Here is a 21,580-nt window from a genome sequence, read left to right on the forward strand (position 1 = left end):
CCAACTGACCATCAATGTAAACAGCATTCTTCCACCTGGCTATCAATGTAAAGAGCATTCTTCCACCTGACTATCAACGCAAAGAGCTTTCTCCCAACTGGCCATCAATGTAAAGAGTTTTCTCCCAACTGGCCATCAATGTAAAGAGCATTCTTCCACCTGACCACCAATGTAATTCTCCCAACTGACTATTAATGTAAAGAGCATTTTTCCACCTATCAATGTAAGGAGCATTCTTCCACCTGACCATCATCAATGTAAAGAGCATTTTCCCAACTGACTATCAATGTAAAGAGCATTTTGTCCACCTATCAATGTAAGGAGCATTCTTCCACCTGGCTATCAATGTAAAGAGCTTTCTCCCAACTGACTATCAATGTAAAGAGCATTTTTCCACCTATCAATGTAAAGAGCATTCTTCCACCTGACCGTCATCAATGTAAAGAGCATTTTCCACACTGACTATCAATGTAAAGAGCTTTCTCCCAACTGACTATCAATGTAAAGAGCATTTTCCCCACTGACTATCAATGTAAAGAGCTTTCTCCCAACTGACTATCAATGTAAAGAGCATTTTCCATCTATTATCATCCATCATTCTTCCACCTGACCGTCATCAATGTAAAGAGCATTTTCCCAACTGACTATCAATGTAAAGAGCATTTTTCCACCTATCAGTGTAAGGAGCATTCTTCCACCTGGCTATAAATTTAAAGAGCATTCTTCCACCTGGCTATCAATGTAATGAGCTTTCTCCCAACTGACTATCAATGTAAAGAGCATTTTTCACCTATCAATGTAAGGAGCATTCTTCCACCTGACCATCATCAATGTAAAGAGCATTTTCCCAACTGACTATCAATGTAAAGAACATTTTTCCACCTATCAATGTAAAGAGCATTCTTCCACCTGACAATCAATGTAAGGAGCAATCTTCCAACTGACCACCAGTGTAAGAGGCATTTTACCGAATGACCCCCAATTAAATGGTTTTAGCAGGGGTCCCCCGAGACCTGGAAATAACATTAAGGGTTCCTCTGGGGTAAAAAGGTTGTGAAAGGCTGATCTAGAGCCATGTTCTAGATTTCAAAATATGCTAATATCGCTAAAGGGATAAGATCACCGAACTTTCCCTGGCTGGTGTAAACTGCTCTTGTAATTCCATTAAGAAATCTGCAGTAGGGAGTTGGGAGGAGCTAAACCTAGCAAGCTGAATGAATAGGGTGTCTATCCATTAGTGTAATAAAAAGTGCCTGTACATACTTTAATTCAGCCATAAAACTTTTGTTCTGGGTACCACAAAACCCAGGAGGAGATAATACATGAATGCTTTGCATCCCAGTTAGGTTAAAGAGGGTCATATCCCCCATATTCCCCTGTATTCGTATTACCCCTCATATTCCCCTGAGCCAATGCCCCAGGACGATGGCTTTTGCCACCAGTGTCCATCTGGGTCTTCAGAAGAGATGGGTCTTGAGCTTCTTCCCAAAGGCCAGATAGTTTTCTTCCGAGCGGACGTTGATATAGCGTGGCCGTTTACCCAGCAGGGATCCGACGAGCTTACAAACACATACGCATGGATAGCCAAAGGCCCTGGCTGGGTATATAGCCACAAGTGTCTTAGACCTCCCATAAGAGGAGGTCTAAAGCCGCGTACACACGTAGCCGTCTGTCTGACGTACTTAGTCTGGCGGACGTCCGCCAAACTGTCCGTCGGAATTTTCGAACGGGCTACTTGCCCACACACGGCACTTTTTCAGCGGACTAATACGGCGTACTAAGGCCACCGTACTAAGTCCGCCGTACTTTAGAAATGAACGGACTCGCCCACACTCGTGGAGGAAAGTCCGCTCATTTCGAGCGCGTCTCCAGGTAGGCGGGGCCCGCGAAGGAGACGTCGCTGGCCCCGCCGCCTGGTATGGACTTAAAGGGGAACCCCCAACGCCGAAAAAAATCGGCGTGGGGGTCCCCCCAAGTCCACAACAGACCCTTGTCCGAGCACGCTACCCGGCCGGCCAGGAAAGGGGGGGCGAGCGAGCGCCCCCCCCCCTCCTGAGCCGTACCAGGCCGCGTGCCCTCAACATGGGCGGTGCCTTGGGGAAGGGGGGGCTGCGCGGCCCCCCCACCCCAGAGCATCTTGTCCCCATGTTGATGAGGACAAGGGCCTCTTCCCGACAACCCTGGCCATTGGTTGTCGGGGTCTGCGGGCGGGGGGCTTATCGGAATCCGGGAGCCCCCTTTAATAAGGGGGCCCCCGGATACTGGCCCCCCAGCCTATGTGAATGAGTATGGGGTACAATGTACCCCTACCCATTCACCTGTAAAATAAAAGTACAAAAAAAAAACACAACACACGAGATAAAATACTTTATTGCACAGCTCCAGGGGTCTTCCGTCTTCGGGGGTCTTCTCGCCGGACTCCTCCGCTATCTTCTTGTAGCTCTTTTGCTAGCGGAGGAGTCCGGCTTTCTTCCTCGCCACTGGCCTCTTCTCCCGACTTCGGGGGTCTTGTCCCCCTCTTCGGTTCTTCTGCCGGGCCACCGCGCCTTCTTATAGCTCTTTTACAGGCGGTGGCCCGGTCTTCTGTCGCCGCTGCCGCCTTCCGTTCTTCTTCTTCTTCTTCTCCTTCTTCTCCTGGAGATGTTGACTCGACGCTCTCTCCGGCCACAATGCCAGGGACGCGCTGCGCGGCCACTTATATAGGGACAAGGGGCGGTGTCACATGGCTTTATGTCACATGGGTTGGTGTCACATGGTGACCCCGCCCCCTTACGATGTCACAGTCCCCATGTGACATCAACCCATGTGACCAACCCATGAAGACCCCCGAAGACGGAAGACCCCTGGAGCTGTGCAATAAAGTATTTTATCTCGTGTGTTGTGTTTTTTTTGTACTTTTATTTTACAGGTGAATGGGTAGGGGTGCATTGTACCCCATACTCATTCACATAGGGTGGGGGGCCGGTATCCGGGGCCCCCTTATTAAAGGGGGCTCCCGGATTCCGATAAGCCCCCCGCCCGCAGACCCGACAACCAACGGCCAGGGTTGTCGGGAAAAGGCCCTTGTCCTCATCAACATGGGGACAAGGTGCTTTGGGGTGGGGGGGCCGCGCGGCCCCCCCTTCCCCAAGGCACCCCCATGTTGAGGGCATGCGGCCTGGTATGGCTCAGGAGGGGGGGGGCACTCGCTCGCCCCCCTTTCCTGGCCGGCCGGGTAGTGTGCTCGGACAAGGGTCTGTTGTGGACTTGGGGGGGGACCCCCACGCCGATTTTTTTCGGCGTTGGGGGTTCCCCTTTAAGTCCATACCAGGCGGCGGGGCCAGCGACGTCTCCTTCGCGGGCCCCGCCTACCTGGAGACCCGCTCGAAATGAGCAGACTTTTCTCCGGGCGGGAAAAGTCCGCTCATTTCAAAAGTACGGCGGACTGGCATACGCACGGCCGGATTGTCCGCCGAAATGCGAGTACGGCGGGCAGATTGTTGTGCAAACCGAAATTCTAAGTCCGCTGTATTGTCGGGTCAAAAAAGTATGCCGGAGGCTACACACGGGGGGATTGTTTGGCGGACTTGAGTTTGCCGGACATTTCCACCGGATTGTTTGATCGTGTGTACGCGGCATTAGGAGCTGGTAGGTGGAGGTGTTTCTCTGAACTGTCACGATTTCTTGGTGAAATTATCCACGATTTAGGGGTCCTTCGGATATCACGTCACTATATGGACGTTCTTGTTTTTATGCATAGAGACTTTCTTCATCAATTACCAAGATTTTTTTTTCTAGCACAGTTTATTTTTGATCCAATCTATAAGCATATCGCAGAGGTGCTGCAAAGTAAGCAGAACAAGCCTCTTGGCTTGTTGAGGAGACCTCCTGTCACTTCTTTGCCCTCCCCCCCAAATGCGTTGGCTTGTCATACCTGTCATACGCCTTCAAACTCATCCTCCAGCCTCTACTTACTAGACACCGGGCGATCCTTTCGACCTACTCTTCCTAACCCACATGTGGAAAGGACCTTAAGGCCATACCCAGAGGTAGCAAACCCAGGCTGACTATCGCCATCTTTCAAGTTGAGCCCAAAGCATTGGAAGGAAAAACCTTCTGCCCCACGCCAACTCCATCACCCACCCAAGATCCAGTGACTGATTGAGCCAGTCCGACACAGTATCCAACCCAAAACGAGATAACAAAAAACGAAGAAGCTTCGGCTGTAGACTTTGAGGATGAATTATTCCACGGTATCTGCAGCTGCAGAGGTCAGTGGGAGCTTTTTAAAAGCGTATTTACTGCTCATTAAGAATATGTAAGTATTTCAATTTCCACGGCCTGGCCACAGTCCTACATTAAATGTTACCTGTAAGCACGAGGGAATGCAGACGCCCCACATCCAACACCATGCCAGGTCATAATATCCAAAGGCCAAATTGCCAACGAGTATGTTGCCAGGGGTTAGCAATTTTAGCGGGTAAGCAATTTTGTTATGTACTCCAATGTTAAGATGTCTATATTTATATTACGTTTTATATTTTATTTTTTATTTTTTCAAACAGGTGAACTTTAAAGTATCTATACATCGGAACCGAAGAGGCTCCACGGGACTGTGGTTCAAAAGGGCATTTGTTTCAGCGGGTAGGGTCAGATGGCAGCCAAGTCTAATATTGATTCAGATAACTTTTTCTGATCTCTTACCGTGCAGCGCGACACTGGAAGCCGACGATCTGGGAACTTTCTGTACAAACCTCAGAGCTGAATGGAAGGGGAAACCGCTGTGTATTATCCCATAAACCTGCAGAGAGAAAATGTGAAAATGTTATACCAGACACGTGTGATCCTATACAGGTTTACAGTTCCTGGTAGACACTAGACAAAATTAGACAAGTAGACAAAAATGTGTTAGTTTTCGTTTCATTCTTCTTTTTTTTGTTTTTTTCGGGTCATTCATAATGATCGCAATTCGTAAATTAGAAAATTAGAAAAATGTAAAAATTCGAAACTTTGAAATTTCATAAATTTCATAAATTCAAAAAGCCGAAAATTCGAAAATCCGAAAATTCGAAAATCCGAACGTGAGAAAGAAATTCCAAAAAATTTGAAAGAATGAAAATCCAAAAATTCTAAATAATAACTAACTAACTAATAATAACTAACTATTAAATTATAGGTAATGGAATTTTTCTTTAAATGTGGCTGTTAGTGAAGGTAACAAATGTTAATTTATCCAAATTTCCAAATGATCTGAAATAACGAATACAGCATCTAAACAAATGGAATGGAACAAATTATTAATAAATAATAATAATAACAAGTTTTTATTATTATTATTTATTATTATTAATTTGTTACGTTCCATTTGTTTAGATACGGCATTCGTTATTTCAGATAACTCGTAACTTCGGATAAATTTGTTTTTCGGGGTCATTCATTATGATCGCAATTCGAAAATTCCAAAAATTAAAAAATTCGGAAATTTGAGATTTCGGAAATTAGAAAATCCGAAAATCTGAACATAAGAAAGAAAATCCGAAAATTTGAAAGAACAAAAATTCCAAATAATTACTAACTAATAATAACTATTAAATTATAGGAATTGGATTTTTTTTTTTAATGTGGCTGTTAGTGAAGGTAACGAATGTGAATTTATCCAAATTTCCAAATTATCTGAAATAACAAATGGAATGGAAATAAATATTAATAAATAATAATAATCATAACAAGTTTTTATTATTATTATTGTTATTTATTATTATTATTAATGTATTACGTTCCATTCATTTAGATACGGCATTCGTTATTTCAGATAACTCGTAACTTCGGATAAATTTGTTTTTCGGGGTCATTCATTATGATCGCAATTCGAAAATTCCAAAAATTAAAAAATTCGGAAATTTGAGATTTCGGAAATTAGAAAATCCGAAAATCTGAACATAAGAAAGAAAATCCGAAAATTTGAAAGAACAAAAATTCCAAATAATTACTAACTAATAATAACTATTAAATTATAGGAATTGGATTTTTTTTTTTAATGTGGCTGTTAGTGAAGGTAACGAATGTGAATTTATCCAAATTTCCAAATTATCTGAAATAACAAATGGAATGGAAATAAATATTAATAAATAATAATAATCATAACAAGTTTTTATTATTATTATTGTTATTTATTATTATTATTAATGTATTACGTTCCATTCATTTAGATATGGCATTCGTTATTTCAGATAACTCGTAACTTCGGATAAATTTGTTTTTCGGGGTCATTCATTATGATCGCAATTCGAAAATTCCAAAAATTAAAAAATTCGGAAATTTTAGATTTCGGAAATTAGAAAATCCGAAAATCTGAACATAAGAAAGAAAATCCGAAAATTTGAAAGAACAAAAATTCCAAATAATTACTAACTAATAATAACTATTAAATTATAGGAATTGGGTTTTTTTTTTAATGTGGCTGTTAGTGAAGGTAACGAATGTGAATTTATCCAAATTTCCAAATTATCTGAAATAACAAATGGAATGGAAATAAATATTAATAAATAATAATAATCATAACAAGTTTTTATTATTATTATTGTTATTTATTATTATTATTAATGTATTACGTTCCATTCATTTAGATATGGCATTCGTTATTTCGGATAACTCATAACTTCGGATAAATTTGTTTTTCGGGTCATTCATTATGATCGCAATTCGAAAATTCAAAAAATTAAAAAATTCTGAAATTTGATATTTCGGAAATTCAAAAATCCGAAAATTCAAAAACACGAACATGAGAAAGAAAAGCTGAAGATTTGAAAGAACAAAAATGCTAAATATCTAACTAATAATAACTAACTATTATAAGTATTGGAATTTTCTTAAAAATTTGGCTGTTAGTGAAGATAAACGAATGCAAATTTATCCAAAGTTACAAATGATCTGAAATAATGAATGCCGCATCTAAACAATTATTATTGTTGTTATTTATTATTATTCATTCGTTACGTACCATTCGTTTAAATGCGGCATTCCTTATTTCGGATAATTCGTAACTTCGAATAAATTTGTACTCGTTATGTTCACTAACAGCCAAATTTGAAAGGAAATTCCAATACTTATAATTTAATAGTTAGTAATAGTTAAGTTATTATTAGTTAGTTATTTCAGATTTTAGAATTTTCGTGTTTTCGGATTTCCGAATTTCAAATTTCCGAATTTACACATTTCGAATTGACAAATGTACTAATTTTCAAATTTACCAATTTACAAACTTTCGAAATGACGAATTTACAAATTTTCGAAATCACGAATTTACAAATTTTCGAATATTCAATTTTACCAATATTCAGAAAAATTTGATAAAAGTCGGATAGAAGTCACCTTGATTTAGTACAGGAACCTTTTCTAAAGTTAGAGTGACTTCAGTAGTGCTAATTAACCGCTTAAGTCCTGCCCTGTGTACATATACTGTGGCAGGGCGCCCTTTAAGCTCATAAACACATAACTGCACATGATCGTCTTCTTTGACTCTGGGGCGAGTCAATCACAGTGGGATCCAATCAGCAAGTCCGGCGGACGCAATGTCCGCCGGGAACCCGTCGATCATTCGTGGACAGGCAGAACGGCAGTCTTCCTATGTAAACAAGGCAGACCGCCGTTCTGCCAGAGAGGAAAATGGAGGTCTTGTGTTTCTGCTAAGCAGGAAACACTGAGCTCTGTTTTCCTTTAGTCAAAGCCCCTCCCCCACAGTTAGAATGCCCTCACAGGGAACACGTATAACCCTTTGATCGCCCCTGATGTTAACCCCTTCCCTACCAGTGACAGTGCATTTTTTATAAACACGGATCACTGTATTGGTGTCACTGGTGTCACTGGTCCCCAAAAAGGTGTCACTTAGTGTCAGTCTGTCCACCGCAATGTCGCAGTCCCGCTATAAATCACACAGATTAACAATTCTGCTGTCTTAGGGTACCCCCTGTGCTCATTCATCCAGAGTGGGGGGCACTCTAATATAGGAGGTGTGTTACTGGTCAGATCATTGGAGGAAAACAGAGGGGGAAAAAGCCTAAAAAAGAAAACTAATGCAGCCACCACCTCTAATGATAATCTGCAATATATTACATTGTTGGTTTTGGGTTCCATATCGCTCTAAATAAAAAAAAAAAAAAGTTGCATTGCGCACAACTAACTTCCTTAACAAAAATCTATTTTCACATGAATCATTACAGGAGAAGATTTTATTTGAAATGCAATTTCCGTAGGACTATAAATTCCATATTCTTGTCTACAGCTCATTATTATTAGGAGGTGATGAATGTGATCATTTCTACTAATGTTCCCAACGCTCAGAACAATCTGCGGATTTTTATTTTTAAACTATTTTAAATGCAATTGTAGAAAACGAGATAAAAACACAAGAGAAACGTGAAGACGCCACAAATTGTCCATGAGATGTGCAAAACTCCTTTTCCTACCCCTGCTGTCCCTTCTGTCCCTGCTGGGCTTCATGACTGCACAGCATGAGGAGGTGACAACACTTTCCAAAGTCTCCAATGCTGCTGACTAGGGTTGCCACCTGTCCAGGATTCACCCGCACAGTTCAGGTTTGGAATCATGTGTCCGGGTTCGGGTTTGGAATCATGTGTCCCGGCTCGGGTTTGGAATCATGTGTCCGGGTTTGGAATCATGTGTTCGGGTTTGGAATTAGGTGTTCGGGTTCGAGTTTGGAATCATGTGTTTGGGTTCGAGTTTGGAATCATGTGTTCGGGTTTGGAATCATGTGTTCGGGTTTGGAATCATGTGTCCGGGTTCGGGTTTGGAATGACGTGTCCCGGTTTGGAATCATGTGTCCCGATTCGGGTTTGGAATCATGTGTTTGGGTTTGGAATCATGTGTCTGGGTTCGGGTTTGGAATCATGTGTCCGGGTTTGGATTTGGAATCATGTGTTTGGGTTTGAAATCATGTGTTCAGGTTTGCAATCATGTGTCTGGGTTCGGGTTTGGAATCATGTGTCCGGGTTTGGAAACATGCGTCTGGGTTCAAGTTTGGAATCATGTCTTCGGGTTTGGAATCATGTGTCTGGGTTCAGGTTTGGAATCATGTGTCTGGGTTCGGGTTTGGAATCATCTGTCCGGGTTTGGATTTGGAATCATGTGTCCGGGTCCAGGTTTAGAATCATGTGTCTGTTTTTCGGGTTTGGAATCATGTGTCTGGGATTGGAATCATGTGTTCGGATTCGGAATCATGTGTCCGGGTTTGGGTTTGGAATCATGTGTCCAGGTTTGGGTTTGGAATCATGTGTCCGGGTTTGGAATCATGTGTTCAGGTTTGGAATCATGTGTTCGGATTCGGAATCATGTGTCCGGGTTTGGGTTTGGAATCATGTGTCCAGGTTTGGGTTTGGAATCATGTGTCCGGGTTTGTAATCATGTGTTCAGGTTTGGAATCATGTGTCTGGGTTCGGGTTTGGAATCATGTGTCCGGGTTTGGAATCATGTGTCCGGGTTTGGAATCATGTGTTCGGGTTTGGAATCATGTGTTTGGGTTTCAAATCATGTATATCATTGAAATCATGTAAATCATGTAATCATATATATATATATAAACTTTTTTAGCAGAGACCCTAGGGAATAAAATGGCGGTTGTTGCAATTTTTTTATGTCACACAGTATTTGCGCAGCAATTTTCCAAACGTATTTTTAAAAAAAAAACAAAAAAAAAAAACACTTTCATGAATTAAAAAAACTTAAAAACACTAAAGTTGGCCCAATTTTATTGTAGAATGTAAAAGATGATGTTACACCGAATAAATAGATACCTAACATTATTAAAAACTAAAATTGCGCACGCTTGTGGAATGGCACCAAACTTCGGTACTTAAAAATCTCCATAGGCGAAGCGTTCATTTTTTTTTTTTTTTTTTTTTACAGGTTACCGGTTTAGAGTTACAGAGGAGGTCTTGCACTACAATTATTGCTCTCGCTCTAACGTTCGCGGCGATCCCTCACTCATGTGGGGTTTGAACATTGTTTACATAATGCGTTCGCATCTGTGTGTGAGCACGAGGGGACGGGGAGCACTTTAAAATATTATTTTTTATTGTTTATATTATTTAAAAAAAAAAATATTTTTACACTTTCCCTTTAAAAAAAAAAAAAAAATGGAATCCCTTTTATTCCTATTACAAGGAATGTAAAACATCCCAGTCGAATGCCCTGTACACACGATCGGACTTTCCGACAGAAAATGTGCGATCTGATCGTGTTGTCGGAAAATCCGACCGTGTGTGGGGCTCCATCTGACTTTATTTCCGTCTGAATTTCCGACGCACAAAGTTTGAGAGCTGGATCTAAAATTTTCCCACAACAAAATCCGATCGTTTAAATTCTGATCGTGTGTAGACGATTCCGACGGACAAAGTGCCACGCATGCTCAGAATAAATTACGAGACGAAAGCTATTGGCTACTGGCCCGTTCATAGTCCCGACGTACGTTTTGTACGTCACCTCGTTCTGAACGATCGGATTTTCCGACAACTTTGTGCGACCGTGTGTATGCAAGACTAGTTTGGGCCAAAATCTGTCAGGGAAAAAATCCGACGGATTTTGTTGTCGGAATGTCCGACCGTGTGTACAGGGCGTAATAGGAATAGTACGTGACAGGTCCTCTTTACAGCGAGATCTGGGGTCTATAAGACCCCTTTCACACTGGGGCGTTTTTCGGGCGTTTTTCAGGCGCTTTAGCGTTAAAAAAAAAAGCGCCTGTAAAGCGCTTGAAAGAAGCTGCAACTGCAATCCCAATGTAAAAGCCTGAGTGCTTTCACACCGAGATCTCTTTCACACTGAGATCTCTTTCACACTGGAGCGTTTTTCAGGCGCTTTAGCATTAAAAAAAGCGCCTGAAAGAAGCCGCAACTGCAATCCCAATGTAAAAGCCCGAGTGCTTTCACACCGAGGCGCTGCGCTGGCAGGGCGTCAAAAAAAGTCCTGCAAGCAGCTTCTTTGCAGCGCTTTTGGAGCGGTGAATACAACGCTCCTAAAGCGCCCCTTCCCATTGAAATCAATGAGAAGCGCCTGTAAAACGCCCGAAAAGTGCTATTGGCAGCAGCCTTTTGTGGGCGCTTTTAACCCTTTATTTGGCCACTAGCAGGGGTTAAAAGTGTCCCAATAACGCTCGAAAAACGCTGGTAAAGGGCTGCTAGTTTAAGCGGCGCTTTACGAGCGTTTTTCAGGCGCTGACATTGTGAAAGGGCTCTTAAAGCGGAGTTCCACCCTAAAGTGGACCTTCCGCTCATTGGAACCCTCCCCCCCTCCGGCGCCACAATTGGCACCTTTCAGGGGGGAGGGGGGTGCAGGTACCTGTACAGTACAGGTATCTGCACCCACTTCCGGCGTAGATTCTGCAGAAGCTACGCCCCTTTCCGCAGAATCTACGCCCCTTTCCGAAGGTCTCCCGCTGCCTGCTGGGAAACACACGGATCCCAGAGACAGCGGGGACCATCCTTATTGCGCAGCGCGACTCGCGCATGCGCAGTAGGGAACTGGGAAATGAAGCCGAAAGGCTCCACTTCCTGATTCCCATACCCAAGATGGCGTCGGCAGCACCCGAGAGACAATCGAGAGATCGGCTTCGGGTGCTGACATCGCGGGCGCGCTGGGCGGGTAAGTGTCCTTATTTTAAAAGTCAGAAGCTGCAGTATTTGTAGCTGCTGGCTTTAAAAAAAAACTCCTGCTTTAAAGCACTTGGGCTTTCACATTGGGATTGCAGATGAGGCTTCTTTCAAGCGCTTTACAGGCGCTTTTTTTTAACACTAAAGCGCCTGAAAAACGCCCTGGTGTGAAAGGGGTCTAGGTCAGTATAAGCTGGAAAGCCTGAGATCCGAAAAAACAAAAACAAAAAAACGATCTCAGCTTCCCAGCCAGAAAAAACGGCAGTGTTTACATCTGCCGGAGCAGGAAAGTGACGTCATAGCGTTGCGCCCCGGCCTCAGAAGGTCATAGAGATAGTCAGGGAGCATCTGGTCCTCGGTCAGCTCTATGGTAAACAGCCGCCACCAGCTAATTCATTCTCCGGCTTGCCAATCGCACAGGTCAGCTGGTAGTAGCACCGGAGGGCGGCGGGCTTAACAGCCGCTATGATTGTTTTTACATTGCCGGCAGAACAAGAAGATATCTGAACGATGCCGGCATCATTCGGGTATCTCCACTGAAAGCCCAGGACATCATGTGATGATGTCAATATGATGTCCAGCAGTATGGAAGTGGCTAAAACTTCAATGTAGGCTTCTAAATGAAATGAAATGAAAAGTAAAGTCAGGTGTGATCATTATATTTGATCAAAGAACGTGAGAAAACTGAGAGCCGAACAGGAAACAAAATACTACATAGCGAACACCTGCTGGAAGAGGGCGGGTAAGTAGGCTCCCGGGGTCACCTAGCCCACGTCTAAGCTAACGATACTCTAATGACCACACAGGGAGGTGTCACTAGAAGCGTTAGCCGCCTTAAGATTAGACATCGCAGATTTACAGCTGTCGCCGCCGGTCGAAAAAGAGATTCACCGACCAGCAGCCGCCACATGTTCTATGGAAGGAGTAAAGTCTTTAGCATCCAAATCCCTTAGCGCTCTTGAAAAAAAAAAAAAAAAAAAAAAAAACAGCAAACGTTATGACTTCAATAAAAATCAAGAACATTTCCAGAACCATTAGTACTCATTATGACCACAGGAAAAGTTTTCCACGAGCAGATGTATGCCAGTCACCGGCGTGGTCCAAGCACAAAAAAACATTGGCAGTCGTTTCAATAAGCGGCACGCTTGGACTTGCCTTCTCTGGCAGGGTCCCGGCGGAGCTCATTCCGAGCTTATTTTCTGAAAAAAAAAAAAGGTGAAGAACTGAAGGCTGGAGCCACAGCAAACTGCAGACGGTTGCCAGGAGCAGAATGAGGTCAGCACATGCAGCGCGGTGTCAGGAGGCCTGCGCGCTGTACGCTCAGAGTCAGACGCTGGCTTCGTGTCATCCTCTCCCCGGTGGAAGCAAAGCTGCTGAAACGAGCAATGGAGCTGGGTTCTGTCATCGCGTATTACGAATTATGGCCGCCCCCTGGCCAAGGTTTCACAGCGCAACCCGCCGACACATAAGCAGAAGACGCAACCTGTGGCAGAGTTTATTTTATTTATTTTATTCATGTCGGGCCAACTCATTCTGCAGCACAGAAAACTATTCACACCAGGTCTTACCTCCAATGGTGGAGATAGGTCTTTGTCAACCCCTGAGGAACCCTGGAAATAGGGGGAACTTCACCCTCCCCGTCAACTTTATGTCATTCACCTTCTGCCCCCCTCCTTAGAAAGAACCATCTCCGATGGTGGAGATAGGACTTTCTCAAACTTTTTACCCCTGAGGAATCCTGGAAATAGGTGGAACTTCACCCTCCCCATCAACTTTATGTCACTCACCTTCTGCCCCCCTCCTTAGAAAGAACCATCTCCGATGGTGGAGATAGGACTTTCCCAACCTTTTCACCCCTGAGGAATCCTGGAAATAGGTGGAACTTCACCCTCCCGGTCAACTTCATGTCATTCCCCTTCTGCCCCGCTCCTTAGAAGGAACCATCTCCGATGGTGGAGATAGGACTTTCCCAACCTTTTCACCCCTGAGGAACCCTGGAAATAGGTGGAACTTCACCTTCTGCCCCCTCCTTAGAAAGAACCATCTCCGATAGTGGAGATAGGACTTTCTCAACCTTTTCACCCCTGAGGAACCCTGGAAATAGGTGGAACTTCACCCTCCCGGTCAACTTCATGTCATTCCCCTTCTGCCCCGCTCCTTAGAAAGAACCATCTCCGATGGTGGAGATAGGACTTTCTCAAACTTTTTACCCCTGAGGAATCCTGGAAATAGGTGGAACTTCATCCTCCCCATCAACTTTATGTCACTCACCTTCTGCCCCCCTCCTTAGAAAGAACCATCTCCGATGGTGGAGATAGGACTTTCCCAACCTTTTCACCCCTGAGAAACCCTGGAAATAGGTGGAACTTCACCTTCTGCCCCCTCCTTAGAAAGAACCATCTCCGATAGTGGAGATAGGACTTTCTCAACCTTTTTACCCCTGAGGAACCCTGGAAATAGATGGAACTTCACCTTTCCCATCAACTTTATGTCATTCACCTTCTGCCCACCTCCTTAGACAGAACCATCTCCGGTGGTGGAGATAAGACTTTCTCAACCGTTTTACCGTATACTGGAAGTAGGCAGAACTTCACCTTTCCCGTCAACTTTATGTCATTCACCTTTTGCCCCCCTTCTTAGACAGAACTGGATATTTTTTATCCACTTGCATGCATGCGGGTGGCTCCTGTACAGGCACAGCAACGTACCTGTACATCGCTGTCAGTTTCCGGGTACAGGGCGCATGTGCCCCCGCCTGCCTACTCCCTACTTCCTCTTTGATTCCCTGCAAAGGTAAAGAATAATGGACTACTATGCATCGCATAATAGCCCATTATGTGTCACTTACCTGACACAGGAGCCAGCGAAGTCACCGCTGTCCCCTGTAGTTCTGAGCGTCCATCTTCTTGGTGGGTCTTGCTGCTCCGGCGCTGTGATTCGCCGGAGCAGCGATGACGTCACTCCCGGGCATGCGCACGGCAGCCGACACTCGCGGCATATCGCCGCGATCTGCGGCTTACCCAGTGCGCCTGCGCATGTGCCGTAGACAGCGATGGCTGTTTTCAGGTAAATATCTCCTAAACCGTATAGGTTTAGGAGATATTTCTTGGACCTACAGGTAAGCCTTAATCTAGGCTTACCTGTAGGTCAACGTGGTTTGTAAGGGTTTACAACCACTTTAAGCACACAATTAACCCCTTGACTACCCAAAATGTTAACTCCTTCCTAGCCAGTGTCATTAGTGCAGTGACAGTGTATAGTATTAGCACTGATCATTGTATTAGGGTCACTGGAGATGTCAGTGACAGTTAGTCAGTTACCCGCCAGTGTCAGTTAGTGTCAGATGTATGTATGTGTGTGTGTGTATATATATATATATATATATATATATATATATATATATATATATATATATATATATATATATGTATGTATGTGTGTGTGTGTATATATATATATATATATATATATATATATATGTGTGTATATATATATATATATGTGTATATATATATATATATATATATATATATATATATATATATAAAAATAAATATATATATAAAAATTCCAGTATACATACCATCATTTGTAGATGCTATAACTTTCACGCAAACCAATCAATGTACGCTATTGGGATTTTTTCTTTATCAAAGAATTGTACATTTCTGAAGAAAATTTACTTTTATTTTTATTTTTTTAAATGATTGCATATGTTTTATAGCAGAAAGTAAAAAATACAATATATTTATAAGAATTTGTTATTTACAATTGTTGATAAGAAGATTTATAATAAGAAGATAAGATTTGTTTATAAAAAAAAAGGATTTGTTTTGAAAGAAAAGAGATTTTTTTATAAAAAAAAAAAAAAATTGTTAAAAAAAAAAAGTGATTTGTTTATAAAAAAAAAAAACAGCTTTGTTTATGAAAACGATATTTGCTTATAAAAGAACAAAACTGTTTATAAGAAAAAACTGAGATTTGTTTATAAAAAACAAAACAAAACAGATTTGTGTTTATCAGAAAAGAACAGATATTTGTTTACAAAAAGAAAAACACATATTTAAAAAAAAAACCACCCAGTGATTTAATAAAAAAGAGATTTGTTTATAAAAGAACAGTTTTGTTAAAAAAACAAACAAAACAAAAACAAAAACATATTTGTTTAATAAAAAAAAACAGAGATTTGTTTATTTAAAAAAAATAAAAAAGATTTGTTTATAAAAAAAAAGATTTGTTTATTAAAAATAAACAAAAACAAAGATTTGTTTTTTTTAAAACACAGACATTTTTATTATAAAAAACAGAGATTTGTTTATAAAAAAACCCCCCAAAAAATACAATTATTTAGTAAACAATGAAAAAATACACACACATACCCCTCAAGACACGATCGACTTCTGAATGACAAAGATGAAGATGTACTACAAGGGAATCTGCCACAGTAAACGTATTAAACCCAGTGAAGAAACACTTCATTATGAAGTAGAATTAGCACTTGTGGGCGATTTAATGTGACACCGCCATGTTACATATTGCCGCTGCTGATTTGCAAACTTGATATTTTTCACATTGTCACTCGGCGAACAACCAGGAAAATGTGAGGGGGTGTTAAACTGACATGTTTGAAATCATAGTCTAAAACAAAGAGGTTTCAAAAGTAGAGAAAAAAAATAAAAGATGCAACAAGAGGATTATAACCAGCATGGAGGTATTAGGGGAGAGCATTTATGGAATGAGAACGTAAATGTTAATAAACCTATGCCGGTAAAAATGTCCCATTATACCTTATCGTCTTGCTTCTTTCCTGCACCCTTTTAACATGCAACCATCCTTTCCAGCAAAATTGGCTTCGTAAAGCATGGTGTTCCTAACTGCCCCCTCCCAGGGTGTTTTCACTGCCTTGCAAGGGTCCCCCTAGAATCATACTTGCCAACTGTCCCGGATTTGCTGGGACAGTCCCGCTTTTTACCATGCTGTCCGTGTCCTGAACAGATTTCCCGGAATCTGGGGGTCTTTGGTAGGCTTCATGTACATGGACAAAAATAGGCTATGAGCTGTGATTTTATTCCACCACCACCCCCCTGACCGTCTAGCCACGAAGTAACATGGCCAGTGGCACGTTGATACAAAGTGGCCGGTGCCGCAGTTCTGATGCGACGTGGCAAAATGATACAACAGGTTGTGTTCGGCGGCAGTACTATACCGAACGCCACAGATTGTATACATTTGGCCCTGAAGCACCACAACCGCAACAGTGTGTAATAACATTGGGTTTGGCACAGTACCGCCACCAAAACGCAACCCATTCAAGTGAAAGGTGCCGTGCCGCAACTGCATACCAAATGCAGTATTTCAATAAAAATTCCCCAATTGGCTGTAAAAATACATAAATAAAAGTATTTAAGAGGTGGTGGTATCACCTTCAAAATGCCTGGAAACCGCTGCCCTTCTCATTGTGCCCACACCGGTTGTAAGCTTAGGGCATGCAAGCGCAGTGTTGCCGGGGTCCATAGCAATGTGTCTCCTTGGGCTGCCATGCTAGGGGCATGCATGTGCAGTGTGGCAGGGGGTCCTTTTCAGTGCCCCCACTTGGGTGGCAGACAAGCGCACTGTGGCCAGGGTCCTTACAATGTGCCCCCCTTGGGTTGTCATACTAGGGACATGCAGGTGCAGTGTGGCAGAAAGTCCTTTTCATTGCACCCACATGGGTGGCAGGCAAGCGCACTGTGGCCAGGGTCCTTACAATGTGCCCCCCCCCTTGGGCTGCTATGCTAGGAACATGCATGTGCAGTGTGGCAGGGGGTACTTTTCATTGTGCCCACTTGGGTGGCAGGCAAGCGCACTGTGGCCAGAGTCCTTACAATGTGCCCCCCTTGGGCTGCCATGCTAGGGACATGCTTGCGCAGTGTGGCTGGGGTACTTATTGTGCTTAGGGCACACATGAGTTGTATGCCGGCTGGGCAAATTGCAGTGGGGGCTGGTGCTCAATATTTTTTAGGGGGGGGGAATGGCAAAAAAACCTGAACCCCTCCCTCCCACTCCTGCCCCCCCCCCCCCTGCGGGATGGACAAGTAGGTGGCGATTAGTAGCCTTACCTTAGGAGGCCGATGACGAGGCGATGCTGGATCCTGGGTACGGCTCCTGGAAGAGGCTGTTGCTGCCCCTCTACCCGCTGCTCCTCGCTCCAGCTGGGAGGGAAGAGCCAGGGCCGTTGCTTCTCCTCCCGAACAGGAAGTGGGTCCAGACACCCTAAGACTCCCTGGCCAATTGGTTCTCGGGACCCCCTTCCTGATCGGCTGGGAGGAGAAACCGGAAGACATTCGCGAATATTAATTCACTAATGTCACACAACTGGGTGGGCTCAGGGTACAGTTCTATGCGCCCCGAGCCCACCCTTTTTTGAAGCCAATTAGAGCCTTCGGTGCCCTGCATGTAGATCAGGGACAGGGCGCGTGGATAAGGGTGGCGGCTGCCACTGGCAAGGTGTCATAACGCTTGTAGCATGAGCACCCCGACCAGAAGTTCAGAGAAGCAGCACTGAGCAACCTGGAGCCTGCAGAAGTGAACATCAACAGATGAAAGCATTGAGCGCAAAACTGAAGCAAAAAGAAAAAAAAATGGTGGGGCATGTACAACTGCTTGCTATACTGTAATGTATTACATTATATAATGCATACTTTAGAATGCACACAAGTAAATCTTCAGTGGGGTTGGATAAAACATACAGTAACTACTGTACATGGTAGACACCTTTTCTTTGTGCCCTTGTGATGATTGCCCTAGATGAGGTGCAGACCACACAAAGGGGCCTACTTCCATAAAAATGTGCTGGCCATTGTGACTAAACTCCATAAGGTGGCTAATAAATGTATTTCCTATGGTCATCAGCTCCATCTAGTGGCCATAATGTGGAACTTCCCTGAAATACCTCAATCAAATACCACATTATGGCCACTAGGTGGAGCTAACGATCACAGCGAAAAATTATATTAGACACGTTAGTACTGTGGTGCTTGCACAGAAAATCTTTTTATAAATAGACCCCTCAGTATGGATGGGCCCGGATGCTTTCAAAACATCGACACAGCCAAATCAATGCCCTCTTCGGGCCCTGTGTGTAAGGCCTCATTCACACTTATGGCTACAGTTACCACCCCGCCACACACACACACACAATGTAAAGGCAGCCTTATGGGGATTAGGGTTGCCCCCTGTCTGGGATTCACCCGGACAGATCAGATTTTGAGTCATGTGTTAGGGTTTCAGTCCACCTGAAAACCGTACACAATATTCACACAGGAACAGGGCCCTATAGGAGGGTGAGGAGGCACTATGTACGCCACATTATTCTCTTTGGAGCGCCCAAAGGCGTCCCGGTGTTGTGTCGAATACTGTCCCCCGTCGGATAGTGTCCGCCCTGTACTGCGCTTGCACAGTACGGAAGAGGAGGAGAAGGAGACGCTGAAAGTCTCCGAAGATGAACGGGGCCTGCACTCCAGGTCCAGAGTCCAGGTTCAAGCCCCACCATCCAAGTGGACATGCCAGAAGCGCGGCGAGCGAAGAGAGCCCCCAAGGGACCCTGTCACTAAGTGCTACCGTATGTCCACTTGGATGGTGGGGCTTGAACCTGGACTCAGTGCGCAGGAGCCATTCATCTTCGGAGACTTTTGGAGTCTCCTTATCCTCCATACTGCGCAAGTGCTGCGCCTGCACAGTACGCGGCGGACACTATCCGATGGGGGGACAGTTTTTTGCAGAACACCGGGTCTGTTACAATCCTATAATTTATGTTAAAAAAAATATTTTCACTGTGCACCGCTAAGGTGTTCGGGTTTGACTTGAATAAAAAGTGGCAACCCTAATGGAGGTATAGCAGCCGTTTCCATCTTGAAGTTTGCCCCATCCATTGGGCTGGAAGTCGGCTCAGCCAGTAGCAGGCTGTGGATAGTTCCCTGGGTGTTTCTGCCCTGCATTTTTACACCTGCAGTGTCCCGAGGAGGAAAACCCGGACACTGTATTCAGACCGGGCTGTGGTTCCCCAAGTAACCAAGATAGTCACACAGAACTCTGCTGCCAACGGGGAGCTGCGGGTGGCTGTCTGGGGGGCAAGTTCAACATTACTGGGGGGGGGCAGGGCGATGATGTCAGCAAGAGCAATTTGGCTACACCCACTGCTCGCTGCGTCACACTATGCCCACGCTATTACCTACTGTCCTTAGGGAACCCAATGGTGTCCCAGGCTGCTAAAGTGTTCGGGTTTGGCTTGAAGCAAAAAGTGGCAACCCTGAGCTCATCTGGTTCTCTTGACTCACTTAGCCTAAATCACAGTGCCCTGTTGCACGGCCTACTCCTGGCCTCTGGATATGGATTCACGCCAATAGGAGCCCACCTGACTCCTGGAACGAGACATCTTGTCTCCTGGCTACTGGCTGGGGTACCTCTGACCCCTGGGTGAGACCTTCTGTCTCCAATATGGGAGCAGTCTCCAAACTGGGAGCCCTGAGCTTAGGCTTGAGTATATAACGATATATATGCCTGTGTACTCAGAAAGGCACCTGGTAAAATCCAGACACGGGATTGAAGGTTCTGTCCCACCTGAGACACTTTGGAACCTTCAAGCTCCAGGCCCTGATTCAGGTTTACAAAATCCAGAGAAAGCCCAAAACACAGATTCCTCTGCTCAGAAACGAAAGTCTTGAACCTTGCATTTAAGGGGGTTGTATACCCTATAATAAGGCTTACCTGTAGGTAAAATTAATATCGCCTAAATCTCAGGACAGGTCAGGGATAAAGTTGTGGAGAAGTATAAAGCAGGGTTAGGTTATAAAAAAATATCCCAAGCTTTGAACATCTCACGGAGCTCTGTTCAATCCATCATCCGAAAATGGAAAGAGTATGGGCACAACTGCAAACCTACCAAGACATGACCGTCCACCTAAACTGACCGGCCGGGCAAGGAGAGCATTCATCAGAGAAGAGCCAAGAGGCCCATGGTAACTCTGGAAGAGCTGCAGAGATCCACAGCTCAGGTGGGAGAATCTGTCCACAGGACACCTATTAGTCGTGCTCTCCCCAAATCTGGTCTTTATGGAAGAGTGGCAAGAAGAAAGACATTGGTGAGAGAAAGTCATAAGATGTCCTGTTTGTAGTTTGCAAGAAGCCATGTGGGGGACACAGAAAACATGTGGAAGAAGGTGCTCTGGTCAGATGAGACCAAAATTGAACTTGTCCTAAAAGCAAAACGCTATGTGTGGCAGAAAACTAACACTGCACATCACCCTGAACACACCATGCCCACTGTGAAACATGGTGGTGGCAGCATGATGTTGTGGGGATGCTTTTCTTCAGCAGGGACAGGGAAGCTGGTCAGAGTTGATGGGAAGATGAATGGAGCCAAATACAGGGCTGTTAGTGTCTGCAAAAGACTTGAGACTGGGGCGGAGGTTCACCTTTCAGCAGGACAACAACCCGAAACATACAGCCAGAACTACAATGGAATGGTTTAGATCAAAGTATATTCATGTGTTAGAATGGCCCAGTCACAGTCCAGACCTAAATCTAATTGGAAATCTGTGGCAAGACTTGAAAAATTGCTGTTCACAGACGCTCTCCATCCAATCTGACAGAGCTTAAGTAAAAATGTCCCTCTCCAGATGTGCAAAGCTGGTAGAGACACCCCCAAAAGGACTTGCAGCTGTAATTGCAGTGAAAGGGGGTTCTACAAAGTATTGACTCCGGGGGGCGCCATACAAATGCCCCCCCCCCCCCACTTTTCACATATTTATTTGTAAAAAAACATTTGAAAACCACTTTGTGTTGGTCTATCACATAAAATGACAATAAAATGCATTTACGTTTTTGGTTGTAACATGACAAAATGTGGAAAGGGGTATGAATACTTTTTCAAGGCACTGTATTTATAGAGTCGCAGGGCCTTG

General features: G+C 43.9%; 1 protein-coding gene across 3 annotated transcripts in view; it reads right to left on the minus strand.

Moving 5' to 3' along the window:
- PKNOX2 (PBX/knotted 1 homeobox 2) overlaps positions 1-21,580 on the minus strand; it is a 701,154-nt gene that overhangs the window by 279,409 nt on the left and 400,165 nt on the right. For all 3 annotated transcript variants that reach the window (XM_077458198.1, XM_077458196.1, XM_077458197.1), the window contains exon 4: positions 4,684-4,780. The gene's annotated coding sequence lies outside the window, so the exon portion shown is untranslated. The remainder of the gene's footprint in view (positions 1-4,683; positions 4,781-21,580) is intronic.

Source organism: Lithobates pipiens, unplaced genomic scaffold, assembly GCF_037356315.1.
Source record: "Lithobates pipiens isolate NorthernLeopardFrog02 unplaced genomic scaffold, aLitPip1_a1.2 Scaffold_27, whole genome shotgun sequence".
Classification (NCBI taxonomy): domain Eukaryota; kingdom Metazoa; phylum Chordata; class Amphibia; order Anura; family Ranidae; genus Lithobates; species Lithobates pipiens.